This window comes from Protopterus annectens, chromosome 14.part0, assembly GCF_019279795.1.
Source record: "Protopterus annectens isolate FY-2018-M chromosome 14.part0, PAN1.0, whole genome shotgun sequence".
In the NCBI taxonomy this organism is placed as follows: domain Eukaryota; kingdom Metazoa; phylum Chordata; order Ceratodontiformes; family Protopteridae; genus Protopterus; species Protopterus annectens.
This window is the reverse complement of record NC_056748.1, coordinates 1,020,440,770-1,020,457,635: the sequence shown is the minus strand read 5'-3', so window position 1 is coordinate 1,020,457,635 and position 16,866 is coordinate 1,020,440,770.

The following is a 16,866-nucleotide window of genomic DNA, read 5'->3' as shown; positions in this document are numbered from 1 at the left end:
AGGAATATCTTAGCCAGAGCAAAGCTCAGATAATAAGCAGAAATAACCCAAAATGTACCACTTATGTAAGGCAGGACAGGATATCAGTGATGAGGTGAAACTACCCCCACTGCTATCAATGGCTACACAGAAATTCTAACAAGTACTCTGTAGAGACACAGCCACAACTTTCAGTTGAGTTAATATTCAGTGAGAAACACAAATAAATAAATTAAATGCAGAACTATATGAAAAGAACAGATAAAAGTGTACTTAAATTCACTTATACATCCAGTTGATTTCAGGTAGATCTTAGCCAGAGCAAAGCTCAGATAATAAGCAGAAATAACCCAAAATGTACCACTTATATAAGGCAGGACAGGATATCAGTGATGAGGTGAAACTACCCCCACTGCTATCAATGGCTACACAGAAATTCTAACAAGTACTCTGTAGAGACACAGCCACAACTTTCAGTTGAGTTAATATTCAGTGAGAAACACAAATAAATAAATTAAATGCAGAACTATATGAAAAAGAGCAGATAAAAGTGTACTTAAATTCACTTATACATCCAGTTGATTTCAGGTAGATCTTAGCCAGAGCAAAGCTCAGATAATAAGCAGAAATAACCCAAAATGTACCACTTATATAAGGCAGGACAGGATATCAGTGATGAGGTGAAACTACCCCCACTGCTATCAATGGCTACACAGAAATTCTAACAAGTACTCTGTAGAGACACAGCCACAACTTTCAGTTGAGTTAATATTCAGTGAGAAACACAAATAAATAAATTAAATGCAGAACTATATGAAAAGAACAGATAAAAGTGTACTTAAATTCACTTATATGTCCAGTTGATTTCAGGTAGATCTTAGCCAGAGCAAAGCTCAGATAATAAGCAGAAATAACCCAAAATGTACCACTTATATAAGGCAGGACAGGATATCAGTGATGAGGTGAAACTACCCCACTGCTATCAATGGCTACACAGAAATTCTAACAAGTACTCTGTAGAGACACAGCCACAACTTTCAGTTGAGTTAATATTCAGTGAGAAACACAAATAAATAAATTAAATGCAGAACTATATGAAAAAGAACAGATAAAAGTGTACTTAAATTCACTTATACATCCAGTTGATTTCAGGTAGATCTTAGCCAGAGCAAAGCTCAGATAATAAGCAGAAATAACCCAAAATGTACCACTTATATAAGGCAGGACAGGATATCAGTGATGAGGTGAAACTACCCCCACTGCTATCAATGGCTACACAGAAATTCTAACAAGTACTCTGTAGAGACATAGCCACAACTTTCAGTTGAGTTAATATTAAGTGAGAAACACAAATAAATAAATTAAATGCAGAACTATATAAAAAGAGCAGATAAAAGTGTACTTAAATTCACTTATACATCCAGTTGATTTCAGGTAGATCTTAGCCAGAGCAAAGCTCAGATAATAAGCAGAAATAACCCAAAATGTACCACTTATATAAGGCAGGACAGGATATCAGTGATGAGGTGAAACTACCCCCACTGCTATCAATGGCTACACAGAAATTCTAACAAGTACTCTGTAGAGACACAGCCACAACTTTCAGTTGAGTTAATATTCAGTGAGAAACACAAATAAATAAATTAAATGCAGAACTATATGAAAAAGAACAGATAAAAGTGTACTTAAATTCACTTATACATCCAGTTGATTTCAGGTAGATCTTAGCCAGAGCAAAGCTCAGATAATAAGCAGAAATAACCCAAAATGTACCACTTATATAAGGCAGGACAGGATATCAGTGATGAGGTGAAACTACCCCCCACTGCTATCAATGGCTACACAGAAATTCTAACAAGTACTCTGTAGAGACACAGCCACAACTTTCAGTTGAGTTAATATTCAGTGAGAAACACAAATAAATAAATTAAATGCAGAACTATATGAAAAAGAACAGATAAAAGTGTACTTAAATTCACTTATACATCCAGTTGATTTCAGGTAGATCTTAGCCAGAGCAAAGCTCAGATAATAAGCAGAAATAACCCAAAATGTACCACTTATATAAGGCAGGACAGGATATCAGTGATGAGGTGAAACTACCCCCACTGCTATCAATGGCTACACAGAAATTCTAACAAGTACTCTGTAGAGACACAGCCACAACTTTCAGTTGAGTTAATATTCAGTGAGAAACACAAATAAATAAATTAAATGCAGAACTATATGAAAAAGAGCAGATAAAAGTGTACTTAAATTCACTTATACATCCAGTTGATTTCAGGTAGATCTTAGCTGAGCAAAGCTCAGATAATAAGCAGAAATAACCCAAAATGTACCACTTATATAAGGCAGGACAGGATATCAGTGATGAGGTGAAACTACCCCCACTGCTATCAATGGCTACACAGAAATTCTAACAAGTACTCTGTAGAGACACAGCCACAACTTTCAGTTGAGTTAATATTCAGTGAGAAACACAAATAAATAAATTAAATGCAGAACTATATGAAAAAGAGCAGATAAAAGTGTACTTAAATTCACTTATACATCCAGTTGATTTCAGGTAGATCTTAGCTGGAGCAAAGCTCAGATAATAAGCAGAAATAACCCAAAATGTACCACTTATATAAGGCAGGACAGGATATCAGTGATGAGGTGAAACTACCCCCACTGCTATCAATGGCTACACAGAAATTCTAACAAGTACTCTGTAGAGACACAGCCACAACTTTCAGTTGAGTTAATATTCAGTGAGAAACACAAATAAATAAATTAAATGCAGAACTATATGAAAAAGAACAGATAAAAGTGTACTTAAATTCACTTATACATCCAGTTGATTTCAGGTAGATCTTAGCCAGAGCAAAGCTCAGATAATAAGCAGAAATAACCCAAAATGTACCACTTATATAAGGCAGGACAGGATATCAGTGATGAGGTGAAACTACCCCCACTGCTATCAATGGCTACACAGAAATTCTAACAAGTACTCTGTAGAGACACAGCCACAACTTTCAGTTGAGTTAATATTCAGTGAGAAACACAAATAAATAAATTAAATGCAGAACTATATGAAAAAGAGCAGATAAAAGTGTACTTAAATTCACTTATACATCCAGTTGATTTCAGGTAGATCTTAGCTGGAGCAAAGCTCAGATAATAAGCAGAAATAACCCAAAATGTACCACTTATATAAGGCAGGACAGGATATCAGTGATGAGGTGAAACTACCCCCACTGCTATCAATGGCTACACAGAAATTCTAACAAGTACTCTGTAGAGACACAGCCACAACTTTCAGTTGAGTTAATATTCAGTGAGAAACACAAATAAATAAATTAAATGCAGAACTATATGAAAAGAGCAGATAAAAGTGTACTTAAATTCACTTATACATCCAGTTGATTTCAGGTAGATCTTAGCTGGAGCAAAGCTCAGATAATAAGCAGAAATAACCCAAAATGTACCACTTATATAAGGCAGGACAGGATATCAGTGATGAGGTGAAACTACCCCCACTGCTATCAATGGCTACACAGAAATTCTAACAAGTACTCTGTAGAGACACAGCCACAACTTTCAGTTGAGTTAATATTCAGTGAGAAACACAAATAAATAAATTAAATGCAGAACTATATGAAAAAGAGCAGATAAAAGTGTACTTAAATTCACTTATACATCCAGTTGATTTCAGGTAGATCTTAGCCAGAGCAAAGCTCAGATAATAAGCAGAAATAACCCAAAATGTACCACTTATATAAGGCAGGACAGGATATCAGTGATGAGGTGAAACTACCCCCACTGCTATCAATGGCTACACAGAAATTCTAACAAGTACTCTGTAGAGACACAGCCACAACTTTCAGTTGAGTTAATATTCAGTGAGAAACACAAATAAATAAATTAAATGCAGAACTATATGAAAAGAGCAGATAAAAGTGTACTTAAATTCACTTATACATCCAGTTGATTTCAGGTAGATCTTAGCTGGAGCAAAGCTCAGATAATAAGCAGAAATAACCCAAAATGTACCACTTATATAAGGCAGGACAGGATATCAGTGATGAGGTGAAACTACCCCCACTGCTATCAATGGCTACACAGAAATTCTAACAAGTACTCTGTAGAGACACAGCCACAACTTTCAGTTGAGTTAATATTCAGTGAGAAACACAAATAAATAAATTAAATGCAGAACTATATGAAAAAGAACAGATAAAAGTGTACTTAAATTCACTTATACATCCAGTTGATTTCAGGTAGATCTTAGCCAGAGCAAAGCTCAGATAATAAGCAGAAATAACCCAAAATGTACCACTTATATAAGGCAGGACAGGATATCAGTGATGAGGTGAAACTACCCCCACTGCTATCAATGGCTACACAGAAATTCTAACAAGTACTCTGTAGAGACACAGCCACAACTTTCAGTTGAGTTAATATTCAGTGAGAAACACAAATAAATAAATTAAATGCAGAACTATATGAAAAGAACAGATAAAAGTGTACTTAAATTCACTTATACATCCAGTTGATTTCAGGTAGATCTTAGCCAGAGCAAAGCTCAGATAATAAGCAGAAATAACCCAAAATGTACCACTTATATAAGGCAGGACAGGATATCAGTGATGAGGTGAAACTACCCCCACTTCTATCAATGGCTACACAGAAATTCTAACAAGTACTCTGTAGAGACACAGCCACAACTTTCAGTTGAGTTAATATTCAGTGAGAAACACAAATAAATAAATAAATGCAGAACTATATGAAAAAGAACAGATAAAAGTGTACTTAAATTCACGTATATGTCCATTTGATTTCAGGTATATCTTAGCCATAGCAAAGCTCAGATATTAAGCAAAAATAACCCAAAATGCACCACTTATATAAGGCAGGACAGGATATCAGTGATGAGGTGAAACTACCCCCACTGCTATCAATGGCTACACAGAACATCTAAAAGGTACTCTGTAGAGACACAGCCACAACTTTCAGTTGAGTTAATATTCAGTGAGAAAAACAAATAAATAAATTAAATGCAGAACTATATGAAAAAGAACAGATAAAAGTGTACTTAAATTCACTTATACATCCAGTTGATTTCAGGTAGATCTTAGCCACAGCAAAGCTCAGATAATAAGCAGAAATAACCCAAAATGTACCACTTATATAAGGCAGGACAGGATATCAGTGATGAGGTGAAACTACCCCCACTGCTATCAATGGCTACACAGAAATTCTAACAAGTACTCTGTAGAGACACAGCCACAACTTTCAGTTGAGTTAATATTCAGTGAGAAACACAAATAAATAAATTAAATGCAGAACTATATGAAAAAGAACAGATAAAAGTGTACTTAAATTCACTTATACATCCAGTTGATTTCAGGTAGATCTTAGCCAGAGCAAAGCTCAGATAATAAGCAGAAATAACCAAAATGTACCACTTATATAAGGCAGGACAGGATATCAGTGATGAGGTGAAACTACCCCCACTGCTATCAATGGCTACACAGAAATTCTAACAAGTACTCTGTAGAGACACAGCCACAACTTTCAGTTGAGTTAATATTCAGTGAGAAACACAAATAAATAAATTAAATGCAGAACTATATGAAAAAGAACAGATAAAAGTGTACTTAAATTCACTTATACATCCAGTTGATTTCAGGTAGATCTTAGCCAGAGCAAAGCTCAGATAATAAGCAGAAATAACCCAAAATGTACCACTTATATAAGGCAGGACAGGATATCAGTGATGAGGTGAAACTACCCCCCACTGCTATCAATGGCTACACAGAAATTCTAACAAGTACTCTGTAGAGACACAGCCACAACTTTCAGTTGAGTTAATATTCAGTGAGAAACACAAATAAATAAATTAAATGCAGAACTATATGAAAAAGAGCAGATAAAAGTGTACTTAAATTCACTTATACATCCAGTTGATTTCAGGTAGATCTTAGCCAGAGCAAAGCTCAGATAATAAGCAGAAATAACCCAAAATGTACCACTTATATAAGGCAGGACAGGATATCAGTGATGAGGTGAAACTACCCCCACTGCTATCAATGGCTACACAGAAATTCTAACAAGTACTCTGTAGAGACACAGCCACAACTTTCAGTTGAGTTAATATTCAGTGAGAAACACAAATAAATAAATTAAATGCAGAACTATATGAAAACAGCAGATAAAAGTGTACTTAAATTCACTTATACATCCAGTTGATTTCAGGTAGATCTTAGCTGGAGCAAAGCTCAGATAATAAGCAGAAATAACCCAAAATGTACCACTTATATAAGGCAGGACAGGATATCAGTGATGAGGTGAAACTACCCCCACTGCTATCAATGGCTACACAGAAATTCTAACAAGTACTCTGTAGAGACACAGCCACAACTTTCAGTTGAGTTAATATTCAGTGAGAAACACAAATAAATAAATTAAATGCAGAACTATATGAAAAAGAACAGATAAAAGTGTACTTAAATTCACTTATACATCCAGTTGATTTCAGGTAGATCTTAGCTGGAGCAAAGCTCAGATAATAAGCAGAAATAACCCAAAATGTACCACTTATATAAGGCAGGACAGGATATCAGTGATGAGGTGAAACTACCCCCACTGCTATCAATGGCTACACAGAAATTCTAACAAGTACTCTGTAGAGACACAGCCACAACTTTCAGTTGAGTTAATATTCAGTGAGAAACACAAATAAATAAATTAAATGCAGAACTATATAAAAAGAGCAGATAAAAGTGTACTTAAATTCACTTATACATCCAGTTGATTTCAGGTAGATCTTAGCCAGAGCAAAGCTCAGATAATAAGCAGAAATAACCCAAAATGTACCACTTATATAAGGCAGGACAGAATATCAGTGATGAGGTGAAACTACCCCCACTGCTATCAATGGCTACACAGAAATTCTAACAAGTACTCTGTAGAGACACAGCCACAACTTTCAGTTGAGTTAATATTCAGTGAGAAACACAAATAAATAAATTAAATGCAGAACTATATGAAAAGAACAGATAAAAGTGTACTTAAATTCACTTATACATCCAGTTGATTTCAGGTAGATCTTAGCCAGAGCAAAGCTCAGATAATAAGCAGAAATAACCCAAAATGTACCACTTATATAAGGCAGGACAGGATATCAGTGATGAGGTGAAACTACCCCACTGCTATCAATGGCTACACAGAAATTCTAACAAGTACTCTGTAGAGACACAGCCACAACTTTCAGTTGAGTTAATATTCAGTGAGAAACACAAATAAATAAATTAAATGCAGAACTATATGAAAAAGAACAGATAAAAGTGTACTTAAATTCACTTATACATCCAGTTGATTTCAGGTAGATCTTAGCCAGAGCAAAGCTCAGATAATAAGCAGAAATAACCCAAAATGTACCACTTATATAAGGCAGGACAGGATATCAGTGATGAGGTGAAACTACCCCCACTGCTATCAATGGCTACACAGAAATTCTAACAAGTACTCTGTAGAGACACAGCCACAACTTTCAGTTGAGTTAATATTCAGTGAGAAACACAAATAAATAAATTAAATGCAGAACTATATGAAAAAGAGCAGATAAAAGTGTACTTAAATTCACTTATACATCCAGTTGATTTCAGGTAGATCTTAGCTGGAGCAAAGCTCAGATAATAAGCAGAAATAACCCAAAATGTACCACTTATATAAGGCAGGACAGGATATCAGTGATGAGGTGAAACTACCCCCCACTGCTATCAATGGCTACACAGAAATTCTAACAAGTACTCTGTAGAGACACAGCCACAACTTTCAGTTGAGTTAATATTCAGTGAGAAACACAAATAAATAAATTAAATGCAGAACTATATGAAAAAGAGCAGATAAAAGTGTACTTAAATTCACTTATACATCCAGTTGATTTCAGGTAGATCTTAGCCAGAGCAAAGCTCAGATAATAAGCAGAAATAACCCAAAATGTACCACTTATATAAGGCAGGACAGGATATCAGTGATGAGGTGAAACTACCCCCACTGCTATCAATGGCTACACAGAAATTCTAACAAGTACTCTGTAGAGACACAGCCACAACTTTCAGTTGAGTTAATATTCAGTGAGAAACACAAATAAATAAATTAAATGCAGAACTATATGAAAAAGAACAGATAAAAGTGTACTTAAATTCACTTATACATCCAGTTGATTTCAGGTAGATCTTAGCTGGAGCAAAGCTCAGATAATAAGCAGAAATAACCCAAAATGTACCACTTATATAAGGCAGGACAGGATATCAGTGATGAGGTGAAACTACCCCCACTGCTATCAATGGCTACACAGAAATTCTAACAAGTACTCTGTAGAGACACAGCCACAACTTTCAGTTGAGTTAATATTCAGTGAGAAACACAAATAAATAAATTAAATGCAGAACTATATGAAAAAGAGCAGATAAAAGTGTACTTAAATTCACTTATACATCCAGTTGATTTCAGGTAGATCTTAGCCAGAGCAAAGCTCAGATAATAAGCAGAAATAACCCAAAATGTACCACTTATATAAGGCAGGACAGGATATCAGTGATGAGGTGAAACTACCCCCACTGCTATCAATGGCTACACAGAAATTCTAACAAGTACTCTGTAGAGACACAGCCACAACTTTCAGTTGAGTTAATATTCAGTGAGAAACACAAATAAATAAATTAAATGCAGAACTATATGAAAAGAAGCAGATAAAAGTCAACTTAAATTCACTTATATGTCCAGTTGATTTCAGGTAGATCTTAGCCAGAGCAAAGCTCAGATAATAAGCAGAAATAACCCAAAATGTACCACTTATATAAGGCAGGACAGGATATCAGTGATGAGGTGAAACTACCCCCACTGCTATCAATGGCTACACAGAAATTCTAACAAGTACTCTGTAGAGACACAGCCACAACTTTCAGTTGAGTTAATATTCAGTGAGAAACACAAATAAATAAATTAAATGCAGAACTATATGAAAAGAAGCAGATAAAAGTGTACTTAAATTCACTTATACATCCAGTTGATTTCAGGTAGATCTTAGCTGGAGCAAAGCTCAGATAATAAGCAGAAATAACCCAAAATGTACCACTTATATAAGGCAGGACAGGATATCAGTGATGAGGTGAAACTACCCCCACTGCTATCAATGGCTACACAGAAATTCTAACAAGTACTCTGTAGAGACACAGCCACAACTTTCAGTTGAGTTAATATTCAGTGAGAAACACAAATAAATAAATTAAATGCAGAACTATATGAAAAGAGCAGATAAAAGTGTACTTAAATTCACTTATACATCCAGTTGATTTCAGGTAGATCTTAGCTGGAGCAAAGCTCAGATAATAAGCAGAAATAACCCAAAATGTACCACTTATATAAGGCAGGACAGGATATCAGTGATGAGGTGAAACTACCCCCACTGCTATCAATGGCTACACAGAAATTCTAACAAGTACTCTGTAGAGACACAGCCACAACTTTCAGTTGAGTTAATATTCAGTGAGAAACACAAATAAATAAATTAAATGCAGAACTATATGAAAAGAACAGATAAAAGTGTACTTAAATTCACTTATACATCCAGTTGATTTCAGGTAGATCTTAGCCAGAGCAAAGCTCAGATAATAAGCAGAAATAACCCAAAATGTACCACTTATATAAGGCAGGACAGGATATCAGTGATGAGGTGAAACTACCCCCACTTCTATCAATGGCTACACAGAAATTCTAACAAGTACTCTGTAGAGACACAGCCACAACTTTCAGTTGAGTTAATATTCAGTGAGAAACACAAATAAATAAATTAAATGCAGAACTATATGAAAAAGAACAGATAAAAGTGTACTTAAATTCACTTATATGTCCAGTTGATTTCAGGTAGATCTTAGCCAGAGCAAAGCTCAGATAATAAGCAGAAATAACCCAAAATGTACCACTTATATAAGGCAGGACAGGATATCAGTGATGAGGTGAAACTACCCCCCACTGCTATCAATGGCTACACAGAAATTCTAACAAGTACTCTGTAGAGACACAGCCACAACTTTCAGTGGAGTTAATATTCAGTGAGAAACACAAATAAATAAATCAAATGCAGAACTATTTGAAAAGAACATATAAAAGTGTACTTAAAATCACTTATACATCCAGTTGATTTCAGGTAGATCTTAGCCAGATCAAAGCTCAGATAATAAGAAAAAATAACCTAGAATGTACCACTTATATAAGGCAGGACAGGATATCAGTGATGAGGTGAAACTACCCCCACTGCTATCAATGGCTACACAGAAATTCTAACAAGTACTCTGTAGAGACACAGCCACAACTTTCAGTTGAGTTAATATTCAGTGAGAAACACAAATAAATAAATTAAATGCAGAACTATATGAAAAAAGCAGATAAAAGTGTACTTAAATTCACTTATACATCCAGTTGATTTCAGGTAGATCTTAGCCAGAGCAAAGCTCAGATAATAAGCAGAAATAACCCAAAATGTACCACTTATATAAGGCAGGACAGGATATCAGTGATGAGGTGAAACTACCCCCCACTGCTATCAATGGCTACACAGAAATTCTAACAAGTACTCTGTAGAGACACAGCCACAACTTTCAGTTGAGTTAATATTCAGTGAGAAACACAAATAAATAAATTAAATGCAGAACTATATGAAAAAGAACAGATAAAAGTGTACTTAAATTCACTTATACATCCAGTTGATTTCAGGTAGATCTTAGCCAGAGCAAAGCTCAGATAATAAGCAGAAATAACCCAAAATGTACCACTTATATAAGGCAGGACAGGATATCAGTGATGAGGTGAAACTACCCCCACTGCTATCAATGGCTACACAGAAATTCTAACAAGTACTCTGTAGAGACACAGCCACAACTTTCAGTTGAGTTAATATTCAGTGAGAAACACAAATAAATAAATTAAATGCAGAACTATATGAAAAAGAACAGATAAAAGTGTACTTAAATTCACTTATACATCCAGTTGATTTCAGGTAGATCTTAGCCAGAGCAAAGCTCAGATAATAAGCAGAAATAACCCAAAATGTACCACTTATATAAGGCAGGACAGGATATCAGTGATGAGGTGAAACTACCCCCACTGCTATCAATGGCTACACAGAAATTCTAACAAGTACTCTGTAGAGACACAGCCACAACTTTCAGTTGAGTTAATATTCAGTGAGAAACACAAATAAATAAATTAAATGCAGAACTATATGAAAAAGAACAGATAAAAGTGTACTTAAATTCACTTATACATCCAGTTGATTTCAGGTAGATCTTAGCCAGAGCAAAGCTCAGATAATAAGCAGAAATAACCCAAAATGTACCACTTATATAAGGCAGGACAGGATATCAGTGATGAGGTGAAACTACCCCCACTGCTATCAATGGCTACACAGAAATTCTAACAAGTACTCTGTAGAGACACAGCCACAACTTTCAGTTGAGTTAATATTCAGTGAGAAACACAAATAAATAAATTAAATGCAGAACTATATGAAAAAGAACAGATAAAAGTGTACTTAAATTCACTTATATGTCCAGTTGATTTCAGGTAGATCTTAGCTGGAGCAAAGCTCAGATAATAAGCAGAAATAACCCAAAATGTACCACTTATATAAGGCAGGACAGGATATCAGTGATGAGGTGAAACTACCCCCACTGCTATCAATGGCTACACAGAAATTCTAACAAGTACTCTGTAGAGACACAGCCACAACTTTCAGTTGAGTTAATATTCAGTGAGAAACACAAATAAATAAATTAAATGCAGAACTATATGAAAAAGAGCAGATAAAAGTGTACTTAAATTCACTTATACATCCAGTTGATTTCAGGTAGATCTTAGCCAGAGCAAAGCTCAGATAATAAGCAGAAATAACCCAAAATGTACCACTTATATAAGGCAGGACAGGATATCAGTGATGAGGTGAAACTACCCCCACTGCTATCAATGGCTACACAGAAATTCTAACAAGTACTCTGTAGAGACACAGCCACAACTTTCAGTTGAGTTAATATTCAGTGAGAAACACAAATAAATAAATTAAATGCAGAACTATATGAAAAAGAACAGATAAAAGTGTACTTAAATTCACTTATACATCCAGTTGATTTCAGGTAGATCTTAGCCAGAGCAAAGCTCAGATAATAAGCAGAAATAACCCAAAATGTACCACTTATATAAGGCAGGACAGAATATCAGTGATGAGGTGAAACTACCCCCACTGCTATCAATGGCTACACAGAAATTCTAACAAGTACTCTGTAGAGACACAGCCACAACTTTCAGTGGAGTTAATATTCAGTGAGAAACACAAATAAATAAATCAAATGCAGAACTATTTGAAAAGAACATATAAAAGTGTACTTAAAATCACTTATACATCCAGTTGATTTCAGGTAGATCTTAGCCAGATCAAAGCTCAGATAATAAGCAAAAATAACCCAAAATGTACCACTTATATAAGGCAGGACAGGATATCAGTGATGAGGTGAAACTACCCCCACTACTATCAATGGCTACACAGAAAGTCTAACAAGTACTCTGTAGAGACACAGCCACAACTTTCAGTTGAGTTAATATTCAGTGAGAAACACAAATAAATAAATTAAATGCAGAACTATATGAAAAAGAACAGATAAAAGTGTACTTAAATTCACTTATACATCCAGTTGATTTCAGGTAGATCTTAGCCAGAGCAAAGCTCAGATAATAAGCAGAAATAACCCAAAATGTACCACTTATATAAGGCAGGACAGGATATCAGTGATGAGGTGAAACTACCCCCACTGCTATCAATGGCTACACAGAAATTCTAACAAGTACTCTGTAGAGACACAGCCACAACTTTCAGTTGAGTTAATATTCAGTGAGAAACACAAATAAATAAATTAAATGCAGAACTATATGAAAGTACAGATAAAAGTGAACTTACATTCACTTATACATCCAGTTGATTTCAGGTAGATCTTAGCCAGAGCAAAGCTCAGATAATAAGCAGAAATAACCCAAAATGTACCACTTATATAAGGCAGGACAGGATATCAGTGATGAGGTGAAACTACCCCCACTGCTATCAATGGCTACACAGAAATTCTAACAAGTACTCTGTAGAGACACAGCCACAACTTTCAGTTGAGTTAATATTCAGTGAGAAACACAAATAAATAAATTAAATGCAGAACTATATGAAAAGAACAGATAAAAGTGTACTTAAATTCACTTATACATCCAGTTGATTTCAGGTAGATCTTAGCCAGAGCAAAGCTCAGATAATAAGCAGAAATAACCCAAAATGTACCACTTATATAAGGCAGGACAGGATATCAGTGATGAGGTGAAACTACCCCCCACTGCTATCAATGGCTACACAGAAATTCTAACAAGTACTCTGTAGAGACACAGCCACAACTTTCAGTTGAGTTAATATTCAGTGAGAAACACAAATAAATAAATTAAATGCAGAACTATATGAAAAGAACAGATAAAAGTGTACTTAAATTCACTTATACATCCAGTTGATTTCAGGTAGATCTTAGCCAGAGCAAAGCTCAGATAATAAGCAGAAATAACCCAAAATGTACCACTTATATAAGGCAGGACAGGATATCAGTGATGAGGTGAAACTACCCCCCACTGCTATCAATGGCTACACAGAAATTCTAACAAGTACTCTGTAGAGACACAGCCACAACTTTCAGTTGAGTTAATATTCAGTGAGAAACACAAATAAATAAATTAAATGCAGAACTATATGAAAAGAACAGATAAAAGTGTACTTAAATTCACTTATACATCCAGTTGATTTCAGGTAGATCTTAGCCAGAGCAAAGCTCAGATAATAAGCAGAAATAACCCAAAATGTACCACTTATATAAGGCAGGACAGGATATCAGTGATGAGGTGAAACTACCCCCACTGCTATCAATGGCTACACAGAAATTCTAACAAGTACTCTGTAGAGACAAAGCCACAACTTTCAGTTGAGTTAATTTTCAGTGAGAAACACAAATAAATAAATTAAATGCAGAACTATATGAAAAAGAACATATAAAAGTGTACTTAAATTCACTTATACATCCAGTTGATTTCAGGTAGATCTTAGCCAGAGCAAAGCTCAGATAATAAGCAGAAATAACCCAAAATGTACCACTTATATAAGGCAGGACAGGTTATCAGTGATGAGGTGAAACTACCCCCACTTCGATCAATGGCTAGATAGAAACTCTAACAAGTTTTCTGTAGAGACACAGCCACAACTTTCAGTTTAGTGAATATTCAGTGAGAAACACAAATAAATAAATTAAATGCAGAACTATATAAAAAGAGCAGATAAAAGTGTACTTAAATTCACTTATACATCCAGTTGATTTCAGGTAGATCTTAGCCAGAGCAAAGCTCAGATAATAAGCAGAAATAACCCAAAATGTACCACTTATATAAGGCAGGACAGGATATCAGTGATGAGGTGAAACTACCCCCACTGCTATCAATGGCTACACAGAAATTCTAACAAGTACTCTGTAGAGACACAGCCACAACTTTCAGTTGAGTTAATATTCAGTGAGAAACACAAATAAATAAATTAAATGCAGAACTATATGAAAAAGAACAGATAAAAGTGTACTTAAATTCACTTATACATCCAGTTGATTTCAGGTAGATCTTAGCCAGAGCAAAGCTCAGATAATAAGCAGAAATAACCCAAAATGTACCACTTATATAAGGCAGGACAGGATATCAGTGATGAGGTGAAACTACCCCCACTGCTATCAATGGCTACACAGAAATTCTAACAAGTACTCTGTAGAGACACAGCCACAACTTTCAGTTGAGTTAATATTCAGTGAGAAACACAAATAAATAAATTAAATGCAGAACTATATGAAAAAGAACAGATAAAAGTGTACTTAAATTCACTTATACATCCAGTTGATTTCAGGTAGATCTTAGCCAGAGCAAAGCTCAGATAATAAGCAGAAATAACCCAAAATGTACCACTTATATAAGGCAGGACAGGATATCAGTGATGAGGTGAAACTACCCCCACTGCTATCAATGGCTACACAGAAATTCTAACAAGTACTCTGTAGAGACACAGCCACAACTTTCAGTTGAGTTAATATTCAGTGAGAAACACAAATAAATAAATTAAATGCAGAACTATATGAAAAAGAACAGATAAAAGTGTACTTAAATTCACTTATACATCCAGTTGATTTCAGGTAGATCTTGGCCGAGCAAAGCTCAGATAATAAGCAGAAATAACCCAAAATGTACCACTTATATAGGGCAGGACAGGTGAGGTGAAAGTACCCCCACTGCTATCTATCGCTGCACAGAAATTCTAACAAGTACTCTGTAGAGACACAGCCACAGCTTTCAGTTGAGTTAATATTCAGTGAGAAACACAAATAAATAAATTAAATGCAGAACTATATGAAAGAACAGATAAAAGTGTACTTAAATTCACTTATACATCCAGTTGATTTCAGGTAGATCTTAGCCAGAGCAAAGCTCAGATAATAAGCAGAAATAACCCAAAATGTACCACTTATATAAGGCAGGACAGGATATCAGTGATGAGGTGAAACTACCCCCACTGCTATCAATGGCTACACAGAAATTCTAACAAGTACTCTGTAGAGACACAGCCACAACTTTCAGTTGAGTTAATATTCAGTGAGAAACACAAATAAATAAATTAAATGCAGAACTATATGAAAAAAACAGATAAAAGTGTACTTAAATTCACTTATATGTCCAGTTGATTTCAGGTAGATCTTAGCAGAGCAAAGCTCAGATAATAAGCAGAAATAACCCAAAATGTACCACTTATATAAGGCAGGACAGGATATCAGTGATGAGGTGAAACTATCCCCAACTGCTATCAATGGCTACACAGAAATTCTAACAAGTGCTCTGTAGAGACACAGTCACAACTTTCAGTTGAGTTAATATTCAGTGAGAAACAAAATAAATAAATTAAATGAAGAACTATATGAAAAATAGCAGATAAAAGTGTACTTAAATTCACTTATACATCCAGTTGATTTCAGGTAGATCTTAGCTGGAGCAAAGCTCAGATAATAAGTAGAAATAACCCAAAATGTACCACTTATATAAGGCAGGATAGGATATCAGTGATGAGGTGAAACTACCCCCACTGCTATCAATGGCTACACAGAAATCCTAACAAGTGCTCTGTAGAGACATAGCCACAACTTTCAGTTGAGTTAATATTCAGTGAGAAACACAAATAAATAAATTAAATGCAGAACTATATGAAAAAGAACAGATAAAAGTGTACTTAAATTCACTTATACATCCAGTTGATTTCAGGTAGATCTTAGCCAGAGCAAAGCTCAGATAATAAGCAGAAATAACCCAAAATGTACCACTTATATAAGGCAGGACAGGATATCAGTGATGAGGTGAAACTACCCCCACTGCTATCAATGGCTACACAGAAATTCTAACAAGTACTCTGTAGAGACACAGCCACAACTTTCAGTTGAGTTAATATTCAGTGAGAAACACAAATAAATAAATTAAATGCAGAACTATATGAAAAAGAACAGATAAAAGTGTACTTAAATTCACTTATACATCCAGTTGATTTCAGGTAGATCTTAGCCAGAGCAAAGCTCAGATAATAAGCAGAAATAACCCAAAATGTACCACTTATATAAGGCAGGACAGGATATCAGTGATGAGGTGAAACTACCCCCACTGCTATCAATGGCTACACAGAAATTCTAACAAGTACTCTGTAGAGACACAGCCACAACTTTCAGTTGAGTTAATATTCAGTGAGAAACACAA